The 14,597-nt window shown below is 40.9% G+C and overlaps 1 long non-coding RNA gene across 1 annotated transcript in view; it reads right to left on the minus strand.

Annotated features, from left to right (window-relative positions):
* LOC145406006 (uncharacterized) overlaps positions 1 to 10,795 on the minus strand; it is a 285,077-nt gene extending 274,282 nt beyond the window's left edge. The window contains exon 1 of the long non-coding RNA XR_013898498.1: positions 10,685 to 10,795. This is a non-coding gene — a long non-coding RNA (uncharacterized LOC145406006). The remainder of the gene's footprint in view (positions 1 to 10,684) is intronic.
* Between the last annotated feature and the right edge of the window lie 3,802 nt (positions 10,796 to 14,597).

A 14,597-nucleotide genomic window follows, 5' to 3' on the forward strand; every position in this document is an offset into this window, starting at 1 on the left:
GTGTTAAGAATATATGGAGTAGATGGGAAGTTGTTGAATGCTGCGAAGAGTATTTACGATGGTGCAAAGGCTGCAGTGCGTGTGGATGGTGAACTAAGTGAATTTTTCTCTTTGAAAGTTGGTTTGAAACAGGGATGTGTCATGTCTCCATGGTTGTTCAATCTGTACACGGATGGGGTAATAAAAGAGGTACAAGGTAGGGTAGTGGATGTTGGAGTGGTCCTGGTGAGAGAGGATACGAAGGGTGATCAGAAAGTAATGACAGTTTGTGCTATAACATGAAAACCTTGAATGATGGGAGGTAGGAGAGCAAGGAGAGTGCAGAGTTGCCTGTCCTTACGAGTTTGAACTTGTCGCCGTATGCCTAACTTTTCTTGTTTTATTGTTGTGAGTGAATGCTTCACTCTTGTTTTTGCTCTCTGGCCAGAAACATAGATTACTCGAAAGAAGGCTGCAGGTTCTACATTTTTACGAGGTGGAAACTGGGAAAGAAAGCAACAGAGATTCGAGGGGAATTATTACAAGTTTATCCAGACACTACTCCTTCCCTGGAAACTGTTTCCCGCTGGATTCGTGCTTTCACAGCAGGAAAAACTGAATTGAAAGATGAACAACGCTCAGGACACCCCGGACATCCGTGACCGAAGCAACAACTGTCCGTACACGGTCCATCATTGACGAGGATCCAACTGTAACTCTTAGGTTCTTAGCCTTGGAGCTTGATATCAGTTATGGGAGTGCATATGACATCGTGCATGAACAATTACACCTGAGGAAGAAGTGTTGTCGATGGATACCCCATTTGTTGACTGATGAGCAAAAGGCTGAACGGGTGAGGATTTGTCGTGTCTGGCTTGCTGAATTTGAACCAAATGGTCCAAAACGGTTCTCAGATGTTGCTACTGGAGATGAGTGTTGGATTTCATTCTTCACAACCCGTGACAAGCAGTCAAACATGGTGTGGTTGGGCGATGAAGACCCTCGACCTCAGATTTTGAAGGAAGGATTTCGCAGCCGGAAGCACCTTTTCACCATCTTTTTCAATTCTCAAGGACCAATATGCGTGGATGTGATGCCTGAAAAGTCCACTATCACAGCCCAATACTACACAGACCAGGTCCTTCCACAAGTCTTGGAACACAAGGCCAACACCGCACCAACCTGCCGTCGGTCTCGCCTTTTGCTGCACCACGACAATGCTGCACCCCACAAAGCTCGCCTCACTATGCAGTACCTGGAACAACAAGGTATAACTCTGCTCGCCCCACCCACCCTACTCCCCTGACCTGTCTCCCTGTGACTTTTGGTTGTTTCCAAAAATTAAATCTGCCATCGCTGGGAAGCAATTTCATCGCATCCAAGACTTGGCACGGACCGTCAATTCAGAACTCCGAAGTATACCGTCTTCAGAGTACCACGCTTGCTTCATGAAGTGGAGAAAGAGAATGGAACGCTGCATAGAGGTTGGAGGGGAGAACTTTGAAGGAATGTGAGTCAGAGTTTGATAGTTCTTCATGCTAATAAAAGATTATGGACTCACTGTCATTTCTTTCTAATCACCCCTCGTAGTGTTTGGAAACTCCCTGTACTGTTGTTTGCAGATGATACTATGTTGTTGAGTGAAGACGAAGGGGAGCTGCAAGGCTTGGTGGATGAATTTGAGAGAGTGTGTAAGAAACGGAATCTAAAGGTGAATGTAGGGAAGCATAAAGTGATGGTCTTTGAGAGAGGTGAAGTCAGTGAATGTACAGCAAGGTTGGATGGTGAGGAATTGGAAAATGTGAGTACGTTTAAGTCCTTGGGTAGTGTGATGAGTAAGGATGGAGTTTTGGAGGGTGATGTGTTTGAAAGGGTACAGCAGGGAAGAAAGGTTGCTGGTTCTTTGAAAGCAGTGATAAGAAACAGGGAAGTGAGCATGGAAGTGAAAAAGTTACTACATGACAGTATTGTGATACCAGCTCTAACGTACGTAAGTGAAGCTTGGACGTTGTTGGAAGGACACAAGTCAAGAGTGAGAGCAGTGGAAATGAGTTATTTAAGAGGAGCACGTGGAGTCACATGGAGAGACAGGCTGACGAATGAGGATATAAAGGAGCGTTGTGGTGTTGATGTGGATGTGATAGGAAGCGTTATGAGGAACACACTGTGGTGGTTTGGCCATGTGGAGAGGATGGAGGGTGAAAGACTGACGAAGAGAGTGTATGTGAGTGAGGTGGAGGGGGGAAGAGGGAGGGGGAGGCCGAGGATGAGATGGAGAGATGGGGTGGAGAGGTATATGAGAGAGGGGGGTGTGAGTTGGGAGCAGGGCAGTGAAATGGCTGGGGACAGGGCGACTTGGAGGCGATTTGTTTGTGGCCACCCCGTACGGGATTGAGACGTCTGGCAATAGATAGATAGATAGACGGTCGCATCGACCTAAATATTTTATTTTGGCAAATATCATCCGAGCTTATTTAGATTAAAATAATTCATAAAGGCCTAAGAGGTGGAGTGTGCAATAACTCTGCCGTAAGGGTGCGTTAATTGAGAATTCTATTAGGTACATTCCACAGTGTATAGGGTGGCCGGGGAAGAATAATAAATGGGTGAGTGGGTGGGTAGTGGGTGTGCAAAGTGGGTTGGTGGGCCAGCGGGGTGGATGGATGGGTGGTGTTGGTTGGTGGGTGAGTGAGTGGACGGGGTGAGTTGGTGGGAAGAGAGGGCTCAGTGGGGTGGGGGGTGTTCGGATGGATAGACTTTGTGGCTGGGTGGGTTAATAGGTGGGCTCCCTGTGGACAAGGCAGCTGAAGGAATGCTATTTGTCTTTATTAAAATGGGAATTAAAAGTCTTGAAAGTTAAAGGGTTAACTGGGATTTTAATCTGAGACAGTGCTTTACTGAAACCATCAATATCATCCGATATTTGAGAAGAATATCAAAGTTGCTGAGATATTGCAGTAATTGGAAATGAGTGCTAGATTATTATTAAATTTCAATAACTGTATATATATATATATATATATATATATATATATATATATATATATATATATTGTTACATAGCCTATGATTTCATCATCCTTTGTGTAATTTTAACTCACAGTATGCTGCCTGTTTGATCACGAGCGTGTTCTGCCTCAGTCCCCCCCTTCTACCGTTATAGTAGAGTAAGTCGTCCTTTCTATTGTTCAGAGCGGGATTGTCAGCTCTTTGTCCCCATGGCTTCATTTGCGCGTCCTTCTTACAAGTTGTATCAAGCTCTACTGGCCCCTATATAATGAGCTCAGTCTCTGCATCATTGCCACTTAGATCTGCTCCTCATTTTGTTCACATCTCTGTCCTCCCCTGTACAGTTATTATTGAGTGCTCAGGAAGTCTCCAACCATCTAGCAGCTGTGTAATTTGAGTATAAGTTCTTGTACTGTATAGCATAAGGTGTTAATTTGTAGGCCTAGTAAGGTTCTTTTGTGATTAATGTAAAGTTTCATGTCAGCCAATTGTTAATAATAGTTTGTATCTGTAATAATTTATCTTGCATTAACTGAGCATTACCCAGTGTATTTTCATTTTATCAGGGCTGACTTAGATAAATTTACTCTTGCTAATTTCGTGTTAATAGAGGCTATTGCAGTTAACCATATATTTAACCTGTTTTTTGCCATTACATTATCCTTATGAGTCCTGAATGTTTTGTTGTTAGTTTGAGCATTAAACTTTAACTTGTAATTTTACCTAACTCTTTTGTTTTGAACCTGGAACTTTACGGGACAGTAGTGATTTTTAGTATTCTCACTTAAAGTGTACATTATCTTTCTCTGTTCCGTAACATAAATTTGGCGACCTCCCATCAGGATATTCAGGATATTATCATAAGGATATTGCTTGATATTTTGTGACTGTGATTTATTCATGATGTCTACTATTACTACACTTGATGAAGCCAAAGATTTTTTGTCAAATGTGCAAACAGTGTGTGATGTAGAAAACAGAACAAAGAATGAACTTAAGCTTGTTGCTCAACAATTGGGAATTGCTGTTCGCTCTCATCATTCTAAAGATCAAATTGTTGACATGATTAATGAAAGCTTGTTTAATGTAACTCCTCCAAATGAGCAAACGCAGATTGAATTAGCTAAGTTACAGCTAGCCCTGCAGGAGGCTCAGGCTAAGGAGGCGGAGTCTTGTGTTAAGGAGGCTGAATTTCAAGCACGTGCTAAGGAGGCTGAGTCTCAAGCTCGTATTCAGGAGGCTGAATTTCAGGCAAATGCTAAGGAGGCGGAGTCTCAGGCTCGTATTCACGAGGCACAGATACAGGCACAAATTGAACTTGCCAGGATTCAGGCAGACCATGAGTATCGCATGAAACAAGGTGGAACTGGATCATCTAGCTCTGATGATTTTGATGTGGCTAAAAATGTTAAACTTGTCCCTCCTTTTAATGAATCTGATTTAACAAAGTATTTTCAGTTGTTTGAGAGGGTAGCTACAGGTTTTAATTGGCCCAAAAAGTATTGGCCAGTACTCCTTCAAACTGTTCTCACCGGTAAAGCTCAAGTAACTTATGCATCTTTGCCTCAGGATCAATCTGATAATTATGATGTAGTTAAGAGCTTGATTCTTAAGGCCTATGAGCTTGTTCCTGAAGCCTATAGAGTAAAATTTAGGACAACTTACAAGCAAGATAAGCAATCCCATGTTGAGTATGCAAAAATCAAAGAAGATCTGTTAGAACAGTGGTTAAATTCTAAGAATGTGGATTCTGATTTTGGTAAATTTAAGCAGATGATTTTGCTGGAGGACTTCAAGAGGTGTATTTATAAAGATATAAGCCTATATCTTGATGAGAAAAGAATAGATAATTTGTCTGATGCTGCAGTTTTAGCTGATGAATATGTTCTCACTCACAAAAGATATTCTAAAGAAAAAGGGAAAGCTGAGAGTAAGTACGTTGCCTCTACTCAGAGTACAGGTAACAGGAAAGAGAATAAAGATGATGTTTCTCAGGAAGTAAATACCAGCTTCACCTCTAGATTTCAGAAAAGTAAATGTACTTATTGTAGTAAGCTTGGTCATACTACGGAGAAATGTTTCAGGAGACAGCGTGATGTGAACAAAAAGGAGTCTTTAAATATTCAGTCAATTGGTCTAGTGTCCACTCTTGAGAGTTTCCAGAATTCTTTAACTGAGTTAACTGAACCTGCTTTGAGGGGTAACTTAAATTCTCATGATGGAGCTCCTCTTTTGAGCAGTAACGTGGGTGACACTCTCAAGAGTTCATGTGCTAATTTCCTGTCTGATGGTTTTGTCAGTCCTCTGGACAGTAATGACAGGAAATCAGTTAAAATATATCGTGATACAGGTGCTTGCCAATCCCTTATGCTGACCAGTGTTCTAGGCTCTAATGTTAATTCCTCTGATGAAACTGTAATCTTACAAGGTGTAGGGAATAATTACTTCTCTGTCCCTCTGTGCAGAGTGAATTTAGAGTCTGGTTTTGTTAATGGTTCCGTTATGGTTGGGTTGGTTGAGACACTCCCAATGTCAGGTGTAACTTTCTTACTTGGAAATGATATTGGTGGAAGTCAAGTGTGTCCAGCTCCTCAGTTGTCTAGTGAGCCAGTGGCTGCGGCCCAGGATTGTGGTGTCCCTGATGTGTTCCCTGCATGTGCTGTCACTAGGGCTAAGTCTAAAGTTACTGGTGATTTAGAGGATAATGATGATGATGATGTTATCCTAGCTGACACTTTTCTTGCTAATTTGGACCACTCACCAGATGAGGCAGTACCCCGTAGTGTTGATAATTTGTCTCGTCAAGAGTTGGTTGAGTTGCAGGTTGCTGACCCTGAGTTGAAAGGTCTAGCTAACTCTGCTTACAGTGAAGAAGAGTCAGCCGGTGCTTCTACTTGTTATTATGTAAAGTCAGGAGTACTTATGAGGAAGTGGAGACCCCCAACAGCATCAGCCGACTGTGAATGGGAGGTTGTACATCAAGTTGTCATCCCTCGTGTTTGTAGGCAGGATATCATTAGAGTGGCTCATGATTCCAGTTTGGCAGGACACCTTGGAGTGAGGAAGACTGTGGCACGCATTTTGAAACACTTCTACTGGCCAGGTATCTTCAGGGATGTTTCCTGGTATTGTAAGTCTTGTCACACCTGTCAAGTTGTGGGGAAGTGTAATCAGACCGAAAAGGTTGCACCTCTAGTTCCCATTCCTCCTTTTGAGGCGCCTTTCACCCGTGTGTTGGTGGATATTGTGGGCCCTCTTCCTAAGACTTCTTCAGGATTTTCTTATGTGTTGACCCTGATTGATATGGCTACTCGTTATCCTGAATCCATTCCACTTAGAAATATCTCAGCAAAGAACGTGGTTAAGGAAATGCTAGGGTTCTTCACAAAGTTTGGTCTGCCCAAGGAGGTACAGTCAGACCGAGGAAGTAATTTCATGTCAAATGTTTTCAAGCAGTCTCTGAAAGAGTTGGGCATCACCCAGATCACGTCTTCAGCTTACCATCCCCAGACCGAAGGAGCGTTGGAGAGATATCATCAAACACTCAAATCGATGCTCAAGAAATACTGTTTGGAACATCAGAAAGACTGGGATAAAGGTCTTCCATTCGTTGTATTTGCCGCAAGAGAATCTCCAAATGAATCACTGAGCTTCTCACCTTTTGAACTACTGTTTGGCCATGAAGTAAGAGGACCCCTTAAGTTACTCAAGGAATGCTGGCTGTCGGAGGAAGATGACGTCAACCTGCTGGAGTATGTGATGAAGTTCAAAGAACGGCTGTCCACTGCTTTACAGCTGGCGAGAGAGAATTTAGGAGCTGCTCAGGAGAAGATGAAGACTTGGTATGATAAGAAGTCCAGGTTACGCCACTTTCAGCCAGGAGATCAGGTTTTGATTCTGCTACCAGTTCATGGGCAACCTCTTCAAGCCAAGTTTAGTGGTCCTTATTTCGTGGAGAAGAAACTCAGTGATGTCAACTATGTCATCGCCACACCAGATCGTAGAAAGAACAAGCAACTATGTCACATCAACATGCTAAAGTTATATCACAGGCGGGACGAAAATAATCCAGTCTGCTCTGTAGCTGTTCCACCCGAGTCTGCAAGTGAAGCTCTCCCATGCAGTATGAGCCTGAGTGATAGTTTGGGGAAGAATCCTGATATCATGAATGATCTCCAGACTAAGCTTTCTCATCTACCTCCCGAGGAAAGGGAGGAGTTTTCGGCATTACTGCAGGAGTACCCGCAAGTGTTCCGTGCCACTCCAGGAAGAACCACTGTGTTGATGCATGATGTCGATGTTGGAGACGCAAAGCCAATTAAACTGCCTCCTTACCGTGTGAACCCAGTGAAAGTTCCTTTCATCCAGAAGGAGCTTGGCTACCTGTTGGACCACAAGATGATTGAGCCCTGTCAGAGCGAGTGGAGTTCTCCTGTCACTCTGGTCCCTAAGCCAGGTGGGTCACAGCGGCTTTGCATTGACTACAGACGTGTTAATCAGATAACCAAAACAGACACTTACCCTCTCCCTCGCGTGGAAGATTGCATAGACAAGATCGGAAAGGCTAGGTACATAAGTAAGTTTGATTTGTTAAAGGGATATTGGCAAGTACCTATGACTGAACGTGCTAGGGAGATCTCATGTTTTGTAACACTAGGAAAGACTTTTGCATGTTCCGTAATGCCATATGGTATGAAGAATGCACCAGCCACATTTCAGAAGCTCATGAATGTTGTAACAGAGGGTTTGGCAGGGTGTGTTGTTTATATTGATGATGTATTAATCTTCAGTGACAACTGGAAAGATCACCTATGCCATGTCAGTAAATTTCTTGAGCGTTTGGTTCATGCTAATCTTGTATCTAATCCATCAAAGTGTGAGTTTGGTCAAGCTAAAGTTCAGTACCTTGGGTATGTAATTGGTGATGGACATGTTGCACCACCAGGAGCTAAGGTTCAGGTTATAAGTGATCTTCCCAGACCTAAAAGTAGGAAAGAGCTACAAAGATTTTTGGGAATGGTAGGTTATTACAGGAGATTTGTTCTTAACTTTTCAATTCTTGTATCACCACTTACAGACCTACTGAAAAAGGGAGTTAAATTTGTCTGGACCGATAACTGTGAATCCTCTTTCAACAAACTTAAAGCTATCCTATTAAGTCAGCCAGTGCTCGCTACTCCAAATTTTGCTAAGCCTTTTAAGATGGCTGTTGATGCAAGTGATACAGGAGCTGGGGCTGTTTTGCTGCAAGAGGATGATCAGGGTATTGAACACCCTGTATCTTATTACAGTAAGAAGTTCACCCCACCTCAAAAGAACTACTCAACTATTGAGAAAGAGCTTTTGGCCTTGATATTGGGTTTACAGCATTTTTCATTTTATTTGTGTTCTGGTTTTGACCCCATAGTCATTTATAGCGATCATAACCCACTGAAATTCCTTAGTAAGTTTAAAGATAAAAATCAGAGATTGACAAGATGGAGTCTACTTCTTCAGGAGTATTCATTAGACATACAACATGTCAAGGGGAAAGAAAATGTTATTGCAGATTGCTTATCTAGACTTTAGACAGATTGTTTTAGAGTAATAAGAAATTTCCTTTGTAAATTTCTTTTTCTTTGTGGGGAGGTGTTACATAGCCTATGATTTCATCATCCTTTGTGTAATTTTAACGCACAGTATGCTGCATGTTTGATCACGAGCGTGTTCTGCCTCAGTCCCCCCCTTCTACCGTTATAGTAGAGTAAGTCGTCCTTTCTGTTGTTCAGAGCGGGATTGTCAGCTCTTTGTCCCCATGGCTTCATTTGCGCGTCCTTCTTACAAGTTGTATCAAGCTCTGCTGGCCCCTATATAATGAGCTCAGTCTCTGCATCATTGCCACTTAGATCTGCTCCTCATTTTGTTCACATCTCTGTCCTCCCCTGTACAGTTATTATTGAGTGCTCAGGAAGTCTCCAACCATCTAGCAGCTGTGTAATTTGAGTATAAGTGTTATTACATTTTGTTCTTGTACTGTATAGCATAAGGTGTTAATTTGTAGGCCTAGTAAGGTTCTTTTGTGATTAATGTAAAGTTTCATGTCAGCCAATTGTTAATAATAGTTGTTGTTGTTGTTGATTCTCTCCTCATTCGAGGAGACCGGGGCCTTGCTGTAGCCCGGTTGGTGGTGGTTGTCTTGAGTTAGGTAAGGGGGAAGACAGGGCCTGGGGAATGCCCAGCACACACGCCCTGTCTCCTGGCTGAGTTGCGGTGTGTGTGAATAATAGTTTGTATCTGTAATAATTTATCTTGCATTAACTGAGCATTACCCAGTGTATTTTCATTTTATCAGGGCTGACTTAGATAAATTTACTCTTGCTAATTTCGTGTTAATAGAGGCTATTGCAGTTAACCATATATTTAACCTGTTTTTTGCCATTACATTATCATTATGAGTCCTGAATGTTTTGTTGTTAGTTTGAGCATTAAACTTTAACTTGTAATTTTACCTAACTCTTTTGTTTTGAACCTGGAACTTTACGGGACAGTAGTGATTTTTAGTATTCTCACTTAAAGTGTACATTATCTTTCTCTGTTCCGTAACCATATATATATATATATATATATATATATATATATATATATATATATAAATATATATATATATATATATATATATATATATATATATACTGTACCTCGTAAATTGCTAGAATACTTTCAAATAGTGTGGTCTGCATACTGTGGCTAAGTACACAAACACATAACTCCATCAGTCAATGTCCCGCCAAACCCTGACAGTCCCCCCTCCTCGCCTCCTTCCTCCTCCTCGTGTCCCCACAAACCCCCACCCTCCCTTCCTTTCACTGGGGTAAAAGTGGAGCAACTGAGGAGTTCAGATGTAGAGCTTCATTACATGTGACTGTACGTACATTTGTGTGCTTATTTACATTGTTACCGAATCAAAGCGGTCACGGGAAAGAAGGGGCGTGGCTTGAAAGTGTGATGTTTTCTAAATGACAATCTGTATAGCATGTTTGTCAATATTTTACTCTATGTATTCAAAGATTTGAAGCCAATAGTGTTAACTGAATTCCCTCACTTCAATAGATAAATAAATAAATGATAAATAAAGCATACCATACCTGGCAGAAAACATCTTGGCCATGGATGAAATAGCCTTGTATACTGCCCTCAAACAGCTGCTGATTAAGGTAGTCCATCAGTGCCTGGTATCTTGACCCTGCATGGAAGTGTTGAGAAATGTACAACAGAATATATGTTACACCAAACGCTTAATCCTTAGTTCGTCCAAGGTGACCACCAATGACCATAACAATTAATGCGGAAGCTAATATCGTCTCTCCCCCTCCCCCTCTTACTCTCTGCTAAACTCTGTTTTCATACCTTCTTCTTTTCAAATGGCAAGCAACATCTGTCTTGTCTTGCTACAAACTTACGTCTCTGTTTTTTTCATCTCTCTAATGCAGAAGTTAACAGGTACTTTTATGATTTCATGTGCATAACCACCATCTTTGGAACTGTCTTCCTCTGCCTGTCTTTCCCATCACGTTTAGTCCTGTGTAGGCGAACTTCGAAAAATAAAGTGATCTTGATATTGTCCTATTAATCAACTTTTCGGAAGGGACAAATTTGCTGGTTCTAAGCTTTTAGTTTTTGCTTTAAAAAAATAAAATGAAACATACGGTTGACTCACAGAGGGGCAAATGTACCAAGTCGTTGTAGTGCTTGATGGCCACCCGTTTGATATGAAACGACCTCAGTTTGAAGTCCCTCTTCCAGTGTCTCGAGAGACTAACCAGTTTCACCAGCATCACCGCCTCACGTATATTTTCTGAAACATTGACAAGGAAGAGTGTTAGCAATAATACTGTACACTACTTGTGGCACTGACTGCAATAGCCTATTCGATTTCATCTGAGAAGAGAAGACCCTTAAACGTTTGAAAGCTGGCAGCTAACTGGCTCTCCAACTAGTAATGTGTGTCGTTCGTGAACGATCCGGCTCAGAGCCGGCTTTTTTAAGTGAACGATGTGAGCCGGCTCCGGTTTGGTAGCCATTTACTTTTTTCTTTATTTTCTTGATAAATCAGTGAAAGAGAGAATGGTAGGATGATCATTCATGTGTTAATTACAACCCAGAAACACCGCTCCTCAGTCACTACTAAAAACCAAGTAGAGTGAGAAATCTGTTTGTTGTTAAAGATATTCTATGTTGGTAACCCTCAACTGCGCATGTGGGGTTTAGTCGCAAGGAACCATCATAGAATTGCTAGATTGGGCATTACAAGACCAAAGTCCTCCATGTGGCCTTTGAGTTGAAATATATTGTATGTGTATGGGTAATTTGATTTCACCGACTGTAAATGCTGACTATGCATAATCTTATTGGCACTGAGAATGTTTCAAGATGTTTAAAGAGAAAAATATATTTGTGGAATTCACATTTTTGTGACTGCATCCTTTTTTTTTTTTTTTTTTTTAATGTAAGGTGCAATATTGCTAAATTTTGGCAAATTTTTAAAAAGGCAATATGGTACTAAATAAGGAGCCATTTGGGATCCGGAAGAGCCGGCTCTCTTGACTGAACTGAGCCAAATGAGCCGGCTCCCTTGAAAGTGCCGGAATTCCCATCACTATCTCCGACAGTTCGAGGGCATTCATTAGTAACAATGTGTTTTAAATAACTTTTATTATAACGGCTACAATAACCGTTTGACGATAAGATCAATGAAATGAAATATGTTTATTCTTACTTGCACAGATTAATTTAAAAACGAGTACTTAGAAAGTCTATGTAGTATCTAGATACGTGTGAAATTTCTGTTCTAATGCCAAATCAACATAGTGTCACAGTAATGACGTATAATTTACCTTAACATGGGAAAAAACGCTCTAACACATTGCCCGAAAGTGTTGATTTGGTAGGAGAACGGAAAATTTCACACGTGTCTAGGCCCTCGGATAGACTTTGTAAGGCCTCATCTTTAAATTAGTCTATGCAAGTAAAATGTACATAATTTTATTTGACCAATCTTCTCGTCAAACGGTTATTGTAACCGTTATAATAAAAGCCACTTATAATACATCGTTACTAATGAATGCACTCGGACAGCCAATCAGCTGCCAGCTTTCATAAGCTTAAGGCCCATCTCTTCGCAGATGAGATCGAACAGGCTATAATATCACATTAATTCATTAAAAGTGCAGCTAGCCGAACATTCAGTACTTTTTTTCAAGAATCTACATTCGTTACCGTATGGCTTGCATGATCTCACAACCGAATCGTACAACCAAGCATGATAATCCTACGTGATTCCTCCATGCAAATCCTCTCTAGTTGTGAGAATGTGGCCGTGAGGATGAAGGGACTGTCGAACCGTCTGCGCAGAAACCAGGCAGTGGCCAGGTTGAAGAGCACCGGATACTCAGTTCTGCTGGGGGCGCCGTGCAGGGGGCCAGGGAGTTGATTTTCCCTTACCAACCCAGGAACACTATCCCATCCTGAGCCTGTATCCATAAGTCAAACAGAAGAGCATATTACTCAAAGACGAATACATTTACTTTTTCATGAATACGAATGTAAATATGAGCGCAAAGTACTGAGTAAGTCTATTTGAATATATCTACGTGTATTCACGAATGCTTTATGTATTTTGTTAACTAATATCTGATAATTTATTAGTTATCAATTTATAAACTCAATATGCCACATGGAAATGAATTCTTGTGAACGATACGCTCCCTACAGTAGATTAGCATTATTACGCCCGTCAGATGTGCTAGCCAGCATGCAGCTGATCCTGGTATCACTAGTCTTAGCGCCATGGCTGGCAAGTGGCAGTTCAGAATTTGTGTGAGCGAATAAGAATTCTCTACTTCTTTCTCAGCCAGCCAACTGGGCAAAGCCAGCATATTCCACTAGACTACACGAGTTGATAACTTGGTATTAGCAAAGTAAACCCTGGATTCGGCTGAGGGCCCGGTCTGTGCTACTTATCCAGTCTTAAGCTCATTTGTGTACATTATTTAATGTTCTTGAGTGTCCTGTCTTGACTTAATTTGTTTTATTCATTAGTACCTTAAGGTGACAACACGGAAATGTGACTAGGCGGTTATGTCCTAGTTGTTTCTTTTTACTTTGTACGTGCTGTTAGGCTGAAGTTATTGTGGTGTTTGTTATATTTGTTGTAGTAATAAAAATGTATTTAAAGTATTTTCCATATTATCCTTAGAGTTTTCTAGTATTTGTAATCTGAATAATAAACTAAATTTACCGACTGCAGACCTCTAAGGCAGTAATCATAGTAAATGGGTATCTCAGGAAACATACCGGTACCTAAATTTCATGAGTTCGATACCATGTTCATCCTAAGAACTTCACCCCAGTAGGGTGTTTTTAATTATATTCTTGTTCTATCTAGACGATTTTCTTCATCTTAAAAGACTTTACGTGCCAGAGCTCAAATATAATCACCATTAACTCCTTCACATCTCCCATAGGATGAATAAAATTGTCTTGAAATTCAGAAATAAACTTTTAAACAATAAGCCATCGAATTAAAGGAGTTAAACAAACTTGGTCTCGATCTCATGGCATTTTGATACCGGAAACCATAACTGAATTGCAGAATGTTACAGCATGTAGGCTACTAGATGTTGCTTAGGAGATGAATATGCTTAACTTAAAGAGCGAGAGAAACAGTGCTTTGGTCTTCATATTCGTTAGGTGTGCCTGATTAGCCATATTAAAATGAAAGGCTATATACATAAACTCCCTATCAGTAACTTTAAATGATGAAATGTAGGTTATTGGTATGGAGCAAGAATTAATGATGGAGTGAGAGATCCATGGAAATATAAAATAGATATGAAAATAAAGGTTTGTTTTTTTTACTAAAATAGTATCTTCATATCCAGTGTGTCTGCGTCAGCTAACTGGGATCGGTTACTCTGTAGCTACTATATTTACCCTGATTCATCAGTTAAGGAAGGCGCCAACAAGACGGGAGAGGTAAGGTACAGCCCTGGCTACAAGTGTGTGGCGCTGTCTTAACATCAACGGCATGAATTAAATGGGGTAATTTATGAGAATTTTCCCAAACCTATACACACACACTACTTTATACATACTACTAAAATATCTACGATTTAGTGCAGGAATATTAGCCCATGACTAATAACCCCTGGCTAGAATAACAACTACCATATGACAAAGAGGCTTATGGCCTTCCTGGCGTCTTGACTTGATGGGCAGCAACGGTGTAAAGGGATGTAAATAATATGAACAATGATTAATACAAGCGTACTTCGTGTAACCTTCTAAAAATAATTATGTTATTAGCTAGGCCAGCGTTGCTGCTAGTCGGTAACCCGACAAACTATATTTATATAATCTAGCTAACACGATAACATTTTAATGAGTTCATGGTGGACCCTTCAGATCATACGGCTACAAATGATAACTGTGTGTGTGTGTGTGTGTGTGTGTGTGTGTGTGTGTGTGTGTGTGTGTGTGTGATTAGTAAAACCAAAAAAAATCTTGTAAATTTATTAACACAAGAAAGCAAATTTCACGTTAATCTTGCCTGTATTCATCGCCAGACACTC

Source organism: Coenobita brevimanus, chromosome 69, assembly GCF_032717465.1.
Source record: "Coenobita brevimanus isolate Jiangsu-jjx chromosome 69, ASM3271746v2, whole genome shotgun sequence".
NCBI classification, from domain to species: domain Eukaryota; kingdom Metazoa; phylum Arthropoda; class Malacostraca; order Decapoda; family Coenobitidae; genus Coenobita; species Coenobita brevimanus.